The sequence below is a fragment of the Callorhinus ursinus genome, unplaced genomic scaffold (assembly GCF_003265705.2).
Source record: "Callorhinus ursinus isolate GAN/ISIS: 27379988/994484 unplaced genomic scaffold, GSC_fseal_2.0 scaffold7, whole genome shotgun sequence".
Lineage (NCBI taxonomy): Eukaryota > Metazoa > Chordata > Mammalia > Carnivora > Otariidae > Callorhinus > Callorhinus ursinus.
In genome coordinates, this window is record NW_027397069.1 from 32,538,335 (window position 1) to 32,550,565 (window position 12,231).

Here is a 12,231-nt window from a genome sequence, read left to right on the forward strand (position 1 = left end):
CCTAATGCGGTTTTTTTTCCTCCCTCAGAGCACTTCACCAAACTAGATTTCCCAAGGCCCTGGCTTTGAGGTAGCTCTTGCATATGGAATATGTGTGGAAGTTATGTGTATCAGCTGAGGTCGATAAGAGGGAAGTGCTCATCTTGTTCTCTTTACTCTGTAGACAGCCAGATAGAAGACAAAACTCTTAGAGGTCTCAGGGGTCATTGGGTGTAAAGGAGTCAGCTAATAGAAGGAAACTGGACACTAGAATGATTGCATGAAAGTGATGTACTGACCTCTAATCAACTCTATCGTCAGTTAAAAAGTACACTTTTGTTGTGGTTATCTACTGAAACTCTAGTATTGTTTGTTACGTATGTTATTGTTTTCGCTTATGTGAACACTATGTATACTTCCATTCTCTAATTTTCTGATGAAAGTCTAAGGCTTTTTGCCCTTGCAGTCAGAAGCTGATAGCTCTGAATCAGAGAGATGATCCTCACGAGAACATGATCAGTGCTGGTACCTTGATTTCAGACTTCCAGGCTCCAGAACTAATATCCACATTTCAGTTTCTGTGCCTTTCAAGAGTCTTAATTCATCATGAATCATCCGTCATCAGAAGAAATTCAGCCGAGGTCTCACCAGGTTACTGATGGGTCTCTGGAAAATACAAGGAGAATCCTGGGTGTAACCATTGAGTCTCAGGATGTAAGAGTCAAGACTAACACTGTGCTGGATGAATAAGGGGTGCAAATAAATGATATACAATAAGACCTGGACTAAATATGTAGAGACATGAGAGGCAAAGAAAATTTTAGCAGAACTCTACAAGTGCTGTGGCCTTTCTGTGTGCCCATGTAATAAGATAAAGAAGTTTGAAGCCAGTAAGCCTCATAAGGCAACATAGAGAGATGGCACAGACAACTCTTCTAGCAATGTAATACCTGAGCAGCCAGGCCATGTGGCAAATGGTCAGCCTCAGCAAGCAACCACAGAAGCCATCAATGGTGGATACATTAAATCTATAGCCAAGGGCGCCTGGGTGGCTCAGTCGGTTAAGCATCTGCTTTGGGTTCGGGTCATGATCCCAACCCCACATCGGGCTCCCTGCTCAGCGAGGAGTCTTCTTCACCCTCTTCTTCTGCCCCTCTCCCCTGCTCATGCTTTTTCACTCTCTCTCTCTCTCTCTCTCTCTCTCAAATAAATAAACAAAATCGTAAAAATACATATATAGCCAGTGATACCGGAGAAGATGAAATGGAAGAGAACCTGACTTCTAGGAAATCTTAAAAAAAAAAAAAAATGGCCCTGGACATGGGCAATGAGATTGAGGCCCAAAATCAACAAATAGACCAGATCCCAGAAAAGACCAATATCAGCAAGGATCATGTTAACATTACCAGTGTCGGAGCAAAGAAACTCATTGACAGTTTAAGTGACTGGTACATTTCTTATTTATCATTTATTCACTTTCTTTGCTAAACCCTTCAACTATTACCTTTTCAGAGTCTGAAATTTTGCTTCCATAGTCTTCTAATCGGGAGATAATATGGAAGAAGGGCTAGGAGTGTGGGTTTTGTTGTTGGTTTTGTTTTGTTTTGTTTTGTTTTTGGTATGTTGTATATTTCTATGTATTCTTTGTTTGTTTTTTAATTTTATTTTATTAAAATTTGATTAATTAACATATAGTGTATTATTTGTTTCAGAAGTAGAATTCAGTGATTCATCAGTTACATATAACATCTAGTGCTCATTCCATCAACTGCCCTCCTTAATGACCATCACCCAATTACCCCATCCCACCACACCCTCCCCCTCCAGCAACCCTTGGTTTGTTTCCTATAGTTAAGAGTCTCTTATGGTTTGTCACCCTCTCTGATTTCATCTTATTTTATTTTTCCCTTCCTTTCCCTATTACCCTGTTTTGTTTCTTAAAGTCCACATATCAGTGAGATCATATGATACTTGTCTTCCTCTGATTGACTTATTTTGCTTAGCATAATACCCTCTAGTTCTATCCACGTCGTTGCAAATGGCAAGATTTCGGGTTTTTTGATGGCTGCATAATATTCCATTGTGTATATATATATACAACACATCTTCGTTATCCATTCATCTGTTGATGGACATCTGTGCTGTTTCCGCAATTTGGCTATTGTGGATATTACTGTTATCCACATTGGGGTGCAGGTGCCCTGCCTCTGTATGTTTTTATGTTCTCTCTCTCCCTGGAGAGTAGACTGCTGTTCTGCCCTTCTTCCAGTATTTTCTTTCTCAGTTCATACTCAACGTGGGTTTTCATGCATCATATATAGTGTTGTTTTTCATTATCTTCATTGATTTTATCAGGTTCTTTTGCTTTCAAGATCTGGAAGCACTACAAAAGACAGTCATGAAAAAGGAAGCTAGGATGGGCCTCCCCATCCTAGAAGAGTTGTCTGTGCCATCTCTCTATGTTGCCTTATGAGGCTTACTGGCTTCAAACTTCTTTATCTTATTACATGGGCACACAGAAAGGCCACAAGGCACAAGAATAGGCAAGAGATAAGAGGTTGGACCTCAGTAAAACCCACAGCCACAAAGTAAAAGTTGCAGACGCACAGTAAATATCTAATTGGGTTTAGTTTTTAATTTAAGTTACCGTTATTGCCAATTTATGCTAATGCTTAGTTTTGGAGATTTTATACACAATATTTTAATCATATATGATGACTTTGCAACCTCTGCTGTAAAAAACAGAATGAGTTTTCTTAAAGTGAGCTTAACTCTTGATAACTCATATATATATATATATATATATATATATATATATACACACATAGATTTTCTGACCTCATTTCATATTGTGCCATATGAGAATGCTTTGTATAAATGAATGCCTTTTTATTTTCATATTATGGCATCCCGGTCCCGTTATAGGCCTGTTAACCTTATAAATTTGTCATTGGTCTTTGAAGAAAAAATATATAAATATGTATGTATAACATGAGAATTTGTCTTTAAAGCGGGTTTTTTTTTTTGGAAAATTTGACAAAGTATAGCATGTCAATTCAGTTTTCCATCAATGCCTAGAATTATGTTTACATAGGAAAAAAGAAATTTATTTTGATCTCAGGTAGAAAAATAGATTGCTTTGTGTTTTATATAGGTTTAAACTTCTAAAAAGCTAGAATTTATTCAGTTTAAATAAAAGTAATTTGGAAAGTTTAATCAAAAAATCTAAGGCTTTGGGGTGCCTGGGTGGCTCAGTTGGTTAAGCAACTGCCTTCGGCTCAGGTCATGATCCTGGAGTCCCGGGATCGAGTCCTGCATCGGGCTTTCCTGCTCAGCGAGGAGTCTGCTTCTCCCTCTGACCCTCCCCCCTCTCATGTACTCTCTCTCTCTCATTCTTGCTCTCTCAAATAAATAAATAAATCTTCAAAAAAATCTAAGGCTTTTTACTTGTGTATGGTGCATTGATTTGAGTTCCTAAGTAATTTTAAAATAAATTATCAAAATTTATTATTTTTATTGAAAATAAATAAAACACATCCATATAGCACCATCTTCTTTTATAATTTCATATTATTTATACGAGATTAACAACTTAAGATATTTACAAATAAATCAACATGCATACCACTTCTAGGCTTAGGGGTTTTTGTTTTGTTTTGATTTTTTGGTTTTCTTTTTATAACTTTCCATTTCTTTTTTTTTTTTATATTTTATTTATTTATTTATTTGAGAGAGAGAATGAGATAGAGAGAGTACATGAGAGAGGGTAGGGTCAGAGGGAGAAGCAGACTCCCCGCTAAGCAGGGAGCCTGATGCGGGACTCGATCCCGGGACTCCAGGATCATGACCTGAGCCAAAGGCAGTCGCTTAACCAACTGAGCCACCCAGGCGCCCCTTTATAACTTTCCATTTCTTTGATATTAATAACACTCAGTATATTTTTTGCTGTCAACTTGATATAGTCTTCCTAAATGACCCTACTTACTTTTGATAAAAGCCCCCTTCCTTTCAATAGTTATTGTCCATCATTTTACTGATTACAACTCAAAGTAGTCAATAGAAAATGATTAAAACTAACACAAAGCTCTTTTAAGAATGATTATATTTTACTTTTGGTAAGAGCACAACTCAACTGATAGGTGGAACTCTGAGGACATGTTTTAGGACGGCCTACCAGCAGAAGGTTTTTATTATGTGTAAATATGTGTCATTATTTTTTCAAATGAGTTGGAGAGGGTACAAGCCAGATCACTGATCAAGGAAAGGTCAAGTTAGAGAGTTTATAATTTCCTAACCTATACCCCCACTTACCCAATACTACCACTCTGTTCACAAATCCATTTCTGTTCTATATAGTTCTTCTAAATGTACACTGTTATTTAGTATTGTTACCCTTAGCAAATTTCTAGAAACAAAACCAAGGAAATCTTTCTCAATTAGCTTTCTTCTACAAAATTCACACTCATCATTTCAGGATTGATTCAAAGATCTCATCAGATAAATATTAAACTATTCTGTTACAGTCCCCTGATACTGGAAAGGGTGTTGCTTCTTCTTTATCTTATTTAATAAAAGAGTGTGAAAGTGTGTAGGAAAACTGTAATTATTCTTTGTCTGTAGGTCTCTCATACTGCACAACAGCATAGGCCATGAGATACTTCAGAGAAGACACACTATTTTATTCACATAAAAGTATTTGGTTTTGGGGCGCCTGGGCGGCTCAGTCGTTAAGTGTCTGCCTTTGGCTCAGGTCAGGATCCCGGGGTCCTGGGATGGAGGCCCACACCTATCGGGCTCCCTGCTCAGTGGGGAGCCTCCTTCTTCCTCTCCCACTCCCCCTGCTTGTGTTCCTGCTCTTGCTATCTTTCTCCCTCTGTCAAATAAATAAATAAAATCTAAAAAAAAATATATTCAGTTTTGAGTAAGTAATGGTAGTTATTCAATAAAATGCTAGCATGTATTCACTGCTTACTAAGCTCCAGGAACTCTCCTAAATGTTTTACGTGGGTTATTTCATTACTCATCTAAAGAACACTACAAAGTTCATCCTATCAGTATTTCAGTTTTACAGATGGTATGTTGAAAGTGAAAGAATTTACAATTTTGTTCAAAGAATGTCTTGCAGGTAGTAAATGTATGAGCAGTCTGGGCAAATGATGGTGAACATTTGATATAATGTTTCCCCATTCTTCTGGTGTTTACAGACTACTGGGGTGATCATACATCAATCAAAGGGTTTTAACAATGAATGAATAATTACACATTGGTGTAAATGCACTGAATCAAAGAATGTATTACTTTTGATTATATTCTATGTTTTTATATTTGAATTCATCACAGAGATGACATTTATTTGTTGCTGTGAGCCAGACATTTATAATCTTGTCTTATATTACTTTGCAGATAACAAATACTGTCCATAATACATTCATTTGATTTAAGCGATGAATGCAAATTAGTTCCAAATTCTGGAAGTTATCCCAATGTGCTAGTTTCATTGAGAAATACTGTGTTCTTAGATTACATATCTGAAATATTTACAGTGTTACAAATATTCATTGTGTCTCTCTTCCTACCTTAGTCTTTGTACTTACAAAAGTATGTCATACATATATCCAAATGTTTCATTAAAAAAATTACTTAAAATGAGATTTTCTTTCTGATATTCTTTTATGAAGAGTATACTCATTTTCTTAAGAGAAAAGTTCTTATAGACTTGTCATTGTAATATTATTAAAGAGAGTTTTGCCCTTGCTCCTTAAACTTCACACTTTACCTACATTTGCTCTTTAAATAAACCACTGCGTGGGAAAACAGGTGAATATATATTTAGATATTATCAGTGTTTCTGATTATTGTGGTTGTTCCTTAATCCTATTGATCTTATTCCTGAGTCATACTTACTGGGTAGAAATCAATATTAATCTATTAAAACTGTCACCAGTGAAAATAGCAGACTGGTTTTCTGCTTGGGGTTAATTTTCTGAATGGATCTATATTTCTGGTGGATCTATTGTTTTTATTATTTTTACTGATATATGTAATAGTAATTATATAACCATGTAGGACAGTCTAAAAGTCACACATGCTATATGTCAAGAAAGAAATTCACAATCAGTGAGGTAAAATATTTTTTAGAAAGAAACAGTTATTCCACAAAGGAAAAATATCATTTTATGAATAAAAGGATTATTTGAGAAAGGAGAGTTTTGTATTAGGGTTTCTTCAAATCTCATATTCTGCAATCGAAGCCACAAAGTAAAAGGTTGCCAAATAAAGACAAGCATACATAAATGGAACAGATTTGCCATCCAAAAATAAAGGCAGATATACTCAGGAACCTAATACATATTTACAAGTCTCTGAGTAAGAGATGCTTTAGTTTGTAAGTGAAATTGGCATGTATAACTTTCTATTGGAAGAAAAGCAAACACAAATCCACACTTCACATCATATGCCAAATTAATCCTTAATGAATTAAAGATATTCATTGAAAATAAAACAATATGTTAATAAAAATTTTGAAGATAATACTTAAATACTTGTAAAATCTTACAGTGGGGAAGATATTTCTAAGTAAAACCTTCTCTTATGCCTCCTCCCAAAATATTCAAAAGCAAACTGGAATCATAGCAGCTCCTAAATTATCCATGTCCTGAAACTCACTTTTAAAGAAATTTACTGGGTATTAGGGAAAATTCAGTTTATGGCTGTAAATGCTTAATCTGGTTTACTATACATATATATATGTGTGTGTGTGTGTGTGTATATATATATTTATATATATTATACTGGTGATTTACTACACCAGTTACTATATATATATTATGTATATATATATATATATATATATAGTATACATATATATTATACTTATATAATATAAATAGTAGTAAATCACCAATAAACAAATTATTGGGAGACTTGTAAAAATTAGAAAATTATTAAGAGAAATAAAAATGCTTAGTCAAATTTTAAAGTGAGTTTAAGTAGTTGTATATAAAGCACTGAAGGAAAATATTATATATGTCATGACTCTAATCAGTGTTTTTGCTCTTTGAATAATCAACACTATATTAATCACTCCTACTCGTAATTCTCAAAAAAGGAGGGGAAAAATTCTGCTAATTAATTTTATCCCCAATAAGTTTTAGAATCTATAATGGAAAAGATGGAGATACTGAACTATGTGAAATTTTAAAGTTTACAAAATATATCATTAAAAGATAAACTGAAAATGCCAGACTAAAGAAGAAAAAAATATGTTATATGAAAAGGTTTTTTCCTAAGTAGAGTATTTATAAAACACTTTTTAAAAGAGATAGAAAAGATTGTATGCTGACAATATTCAGAAAATAAAGTTAAAATAGGCAAAAAAAAAAAAAAAGGCAAGTGTTCTACTAGGTACTAAGTCTAGGAATCTATTAGTAGACAGAAACATGAAAATTAAAGCAACAGTTAGATTATGTCCATAAAATCAAACCACAAAGTTGGTTGCAATACAGGATCATTTTTAAGTTTGGGATAACACTATGTACAATAAAGTATCTCAATTAGAGGTAATTATAAAATAATATTTGATATGGTTTTAATCAAAGCTACAATTCATATCCTCATGCAGAGAACTTTTCTTCTCTAAACTTCTTTTAGATTTTTTTCCTAAAATGTTGTTGTTTTGTTTGTTTGTTTGTTTTTATATAAAACAGGTAGAAGTTGCTATTATCACTAGGGAGCCAAGAGATTCAAATTGCTTCTATGTGACTTGCTCACTCATTGGTCAAATATTGACTATTATGAGTCTGATCAGCCACTCATATATTCTCTCATCATATGACATTGTTAAATATTCAAAAAAATCTTTCAAATAGATAAACTAATAGCATGAATTCATTAGTATGTTCATGTGTGGCTCCTGTTGAAAGTGAAAATATGTTATATTATCTGCTATCAAAAGTTTTGTTTGAATATTTTATTCATAATCTAACTATAAATTCTAATAAATATGATACTTGGAGTTTGCTTTTCTTATAAGTGATGACAATAATCTCTACTTTATGTAGAAAAGTTAAAAAAAAACATTAAGGATAATATAGCACTAAGAGCCAATCTAACCAAAGTAATTAAATGTTTTTAAAATTAAGCAAATAAATTCCTTGCTAAAAATCATTATATTTTCTGCTACAACTACAGCTGGAAATTTAAGTTATATTAATAATACTTTTATCAGATCAGATGTGGTTCCTAAGTAACAACTGATACATGTGTTTTCATTCCTCTAAAATTAAAGGAAAAACACTGAAAGAGACTTGTTTTCCTCCTTCACTGAAGGTATGTGAACATCATCAAAAAGTGTTATTCAGTCTTTAATTCATGATTTCCTTTAATTTTGTATCTTTTTACATGGTTGTTCTTGACATAGCACTGATTCTTCCTGTTGCAGAATTCCTTTTTTATACCTCAGGAAGATGATCTAATTGCCCTTATTACACGACTGCTTTGTCATTATTAAAAAAAAAATTCTTACTGAAAATGTTTTTGGTCTGTGCCTTTGAAAGCATCATATATTTGCATTTCTTCCAGGTTTATAATGTCCTCTCTCTCTCTCTCTCTCTTTTTAGAAGATTTTACTTATTCATTTGAGAAAGAGCTTGCTCAAGTGCAGGAGCAGAAGGAGAGGCAGGGGAGAGGCAGAAGCAGCCTCCCCGCTGAGCAGGGAGCAGGACATGGGACTGGATCTCAGGACCAGGAGATCATGACCTGAGCAGAACACAGACATTTAACCATCTGAGCCACCTAGGCTCCCCTATAAATATCCTTTCCACAACTCCCTCCCACCAAAATATTGAAGAACAAAAGATATATATATATATATATATATATGCTCACATAAGGAAATAGTTGTTATTTAGTCTAATCCTAACATGTGTATGGCAATATATTCTATATTGCCACTGAAAATGTTTTGAAGCAATATGATTTAAAACTTAGGTTTGCCTTAGTAAAGTAAAAAGCAAGAGTGTTTCTTTATAAAAATTAAGTGTTTCTTAGTGCTATTCATTTCATATCACCTTCCCATAGCTTGGTCCTGAAAAGGCAGAAACAAATTTATATACTAGTTTAGTATACTTTTGTTATGGATTATTTTTTAAAGAAGCACAGTGGGCATGAACAATGAATAGAATGCATAATGTATGGGAAGATGAACAGCGAATAATAAATTTTTAACTTAAACAAGAACCTATTTCTCTCGAGGCTCAATAGTTTGATCAACACACTGTGTTTTAAAATGCAGCTCATAACCTACCATACTGAAATAGGTAGGAGAATGTATTTCAGATAAAATGTGAATTAAGAAATCTCATCCTTTGGTTACATGTCTCAGGGAGTTGGACTTTTCCCTTTAATAAATATTTCAATCTAAAGAGAGACGCCTCAGTAAAATGAAAACAAATGACAGCGCTATCTCCAAAGAGACAGTGTATTATTTTAAAATGGATGAAATGGCCCATGCTCTGCCCTATGACAGCTAAATGCTCAGAATGAGACAGTCAAAAACACAGTTAACTCATTCCCACGGATATGAAATTGAGTCTCCATTTTTATTGTAATTTGAGGTGAAGAAAAGAGAAGAGAAAAGAGCACCAAACCTAAAGAATATTCTTACAAAGGTTTTATGTTAACAATAACTAGGTACATAGCACCATCTTAAATAATATCATCACAACTTAGAGCCAACCTCATTGATGAACAGCTTAATATTCTTCGTTATAAGTATTCAGAAAGTGGAAAACAATCATTAAATAGTTATTAATGGATAATTGATTTTAACGGAACTATGAGTTGCCAGGTCTTGAGATTTGAGTTTAAAAATTTTATTAGACAATAAACTGGCAATGGAATGTGAAACAAATATAATCACATGGATTCAAATACACTCCTGATATCATGCAATTTTGTTGTCTGATCCATATCAGGGATGCTAATGGCATGAAGTCAGATTTATTTTGTTCTAAGCAAAATTTAAAACTTCATAAAATCTCAGGACAAAATGCCCCTTAATTTTCACATTTGCCACAATATAGTAGAAGAAACTTTGTGAGGGAATATATAAATATTTGTACATATTTGATGATAGGATTTTCCCTTGTTTTGTTTTGTTTTGTTTTTTCTCACCTCATCTTTTTGGGAAAAAGTATTTTTTACGTATTAAAATGCAGCCAAGGGCGCCTGGGTGGCTCAGTTGGTTAAACGACTGCCTTCGGCTCAGGTCATGATCCTGGAGTCCCGGAATCGAGTCCCACATCAGCGGGGAGTCCGCTTCTCCCTCTGACCCTCCCCCCTCTCATGCTCTCTCTCTCTCTCTCTCTCTCTAATAAATAAATAAAATCTTTAAAAAAAATGCAGCCAAGTTAGGCTATAGAAGTGATTCCTATTAGCAAGATAAATTTTGTTTACCTTTCAAACAGCTTTTAGCTGTTTGTCTTTGAAAAATATGCAGCTTGAGTAGAACAAATTTCATCCTTGCCCCCAAGGAGTTTATAATCTGATGGAGTTAACATAGAAGTGATGTCATGGTGACAAGCTTACAGCACATTGAGGTTGGTTCTGTCTTGGTAGAAGTACAAAAGGCTACAAAAGTTACTTAATATAGAAAATCAAGCCAGACTCCAGAATCACAGAGTGTTTCTGGATGAATATTAATGATTCAAACAAAGGGAAATGGAGAACTAAAATTGTCCAAGCACAAGGGACAAGAGAAAAGACCCGGCAAGGATAAAAAGGATTGTGCTTCAAGGGAGTGGAATCCAATTAGCCTGGGAGAGGTACACATCATCCCCCAAACGAACATTTATGGACCGTGAAAGGATTTGGATTTTCATTCTGAAGCTAAGGGAGATTTGTCAGCCAATCTATGGAGCTGCAGTGGGAACCAGAGATTTGAATGAGTCCGTGGAGATGAGGAAAGGATGCCCAAACCAGAGGCAGGGAGACATTTTACAAGATGGCATGGTGTAATCTTCTTGTTTAAAAAAAAAAAAAATATCACTTCTTTTCTTTATACCAGTCATCTTCAAGTGTCACCCTCAGATCCCTGGGTTTTCTGAGATAAGTTCATAGATGGGGTCCATAGATGAATGCTATTTTTGTAATAATGCTAAAACATTATGGTTCCTCTTCACTGTATTAACATTTGGACAATGCATTCTCAGGGGGAAAGTCCAGTTTCATTTAGGAATGTCATTGCTAAAGCAATAAAAATTTTAAAAAGATATTGTCTATCCTTCAGTCACGTCTTACTTATATTCTGTGTTACAAAATGGGAAGTTTGCATAAAGCACCTCAGTTGCGTACAGAAGTACCAGGTTATTTTGAGGGATATCACTTATACAATTGTGTGAGTTGTGAGCTGAACCAGCAGCTTTTGTTTTCATGGAACATTGTATTTACTTAACACTGAGTAATGACTGAGACAGAGTGTGGTTTTGCAGGCTTATTTATTTCTAGACATTTTCTCAAAACGAACAAAAAATATAATAAGCCTGCAACTTCAAAGAAAACAATTAATAGTACTTGTTAATTTAGAATATAATGTGTTCAAAACAGTCTTTACTTCCCCATTCCCAGTTCTGCTCAGGATCAGAGAACTCAGGTAATTTTATGCTGCTGGCACATATTTGTTCTAATTTAATCTCCATTATTTTTCATTAAAATTCCCAATATTAGAAGAGATAATTGGCATACTATTGCTCTTATGTTTTCTGGAATTGTATGGGTGTCAGCATTCAGATATCAGATGTCAAAGTGATGAAATAAACTAAATAGCATTATTTTCCTTGAAAATACAAATATCTGGGTCTACATTAGAATATTCTGAATTAGTCATTGTGAGTATTTTTGTTTTGTTCTGTTTTTGTAAATACTTTAGGTGATTGTAATGTTCGGTCAAGATTGAAAAACACAGACCTAGACTGTGTTTTCCCTGAAAGTTAATTATGCTATGTAAGGTAGCAAAATAAAAACTTTGTCAAATGTGATTAAATCTGCAGGCATCTCAGATCCCTGTACACTACACATTTTTCCTTATTTTGTCATTGAAAGAATTTAATGTCCTTGCAAATATATGATGAGTGATAGTGATGAGCTAATTATTACTTCTATGATCCAAACTCCTTTGAAGGTAGCTAATTTCCCAATTTCCCAAATATAAATCCTACAGTACTTCCAAAGGAGGTCCAGATGTGATTAAAAATG

The 12,231-nt window shown here is 34.1% G+C and overlaps 1 pseudogene; it reads left to right on the forward strand.

Annotated features, from left to right (window-relative positions):
- The first annotated feature begins 585 nt into the window (after positions 1 to 585).
- Positions 586 to 2,452, forward strand: LOC112826344 (synaptosomal-associated protein 23 pseudogene; annotated as a pseudogene).
- The last annotated feature ends 9,779 nt before the right edge of the window (positions 2,453 to 12,231 follow it).